Source organism: Procambarus clarkii, chromosome 61 (genome assembly GCF_040958095.1).
Source record: "Procambarus clarkii isolate CNS0578487 chromosome 61, FALCON_Pclarkii_2.0, whole genome shotgun sequence".
NCBI classification, from domain to species: domain Eukaryota; kingdom Metazoa; phylum Arthropoda; class Malacostraca; order Decapoda; family Cambaridae; genus Procambarus; species Procambarus clarkii.
The window spans coordinates 27,380,009-27,380,557 of NC_091210.1; positions in this window are offsets into that span (position 1 = coordinate 27,380,009).

The window sequence follows — 549 nt, forward strand, 5'->3', positions numbered from 1 at the left end:
GGGTCACTTTGCTTCTTTCATCTGGGGATTTTTAAAACTCACATGAAAGCCAAGTCACTCTTTTTCTTCCCCGGTATGTTAGCAGAGGTCATTAACTTCGTTAAGTCCTGTGGTCACTGTCAAAGGAGGAAAGGTACCCTTAAGGTACAAGCTCCATTGCAAGAATTCCCAGAAATTTTGGAACCTTTAGTGGGGTGGGGGCTGATCTGATTGATCTGCATCACAGTCATTCAGGAAACCGCTACGTATTTGTGTTGGTAGACCACCTGTCCAGGTACACCACACTGATTGCATTGCCTCAGAAAGATTCACGAACTGTTGCAAAGGCGTTCTTAGATAGGTTCGTCACTGTATTCGGTCCCCCTAAAGTGTTAGTTTCTGACCGAGGTCAGGAATTTAATGGGAATATTTTTAGAGAAGTATGTAAAATTGTAGAAACCACTTCAGCATTCACTACAGCTTATCACCCTCAGGCTAACAGTATGACAGAACGGACGAACCGGTCAGTTAAAGATATGCTTGCAATTCTTGCAGAGCATGATGCGAACG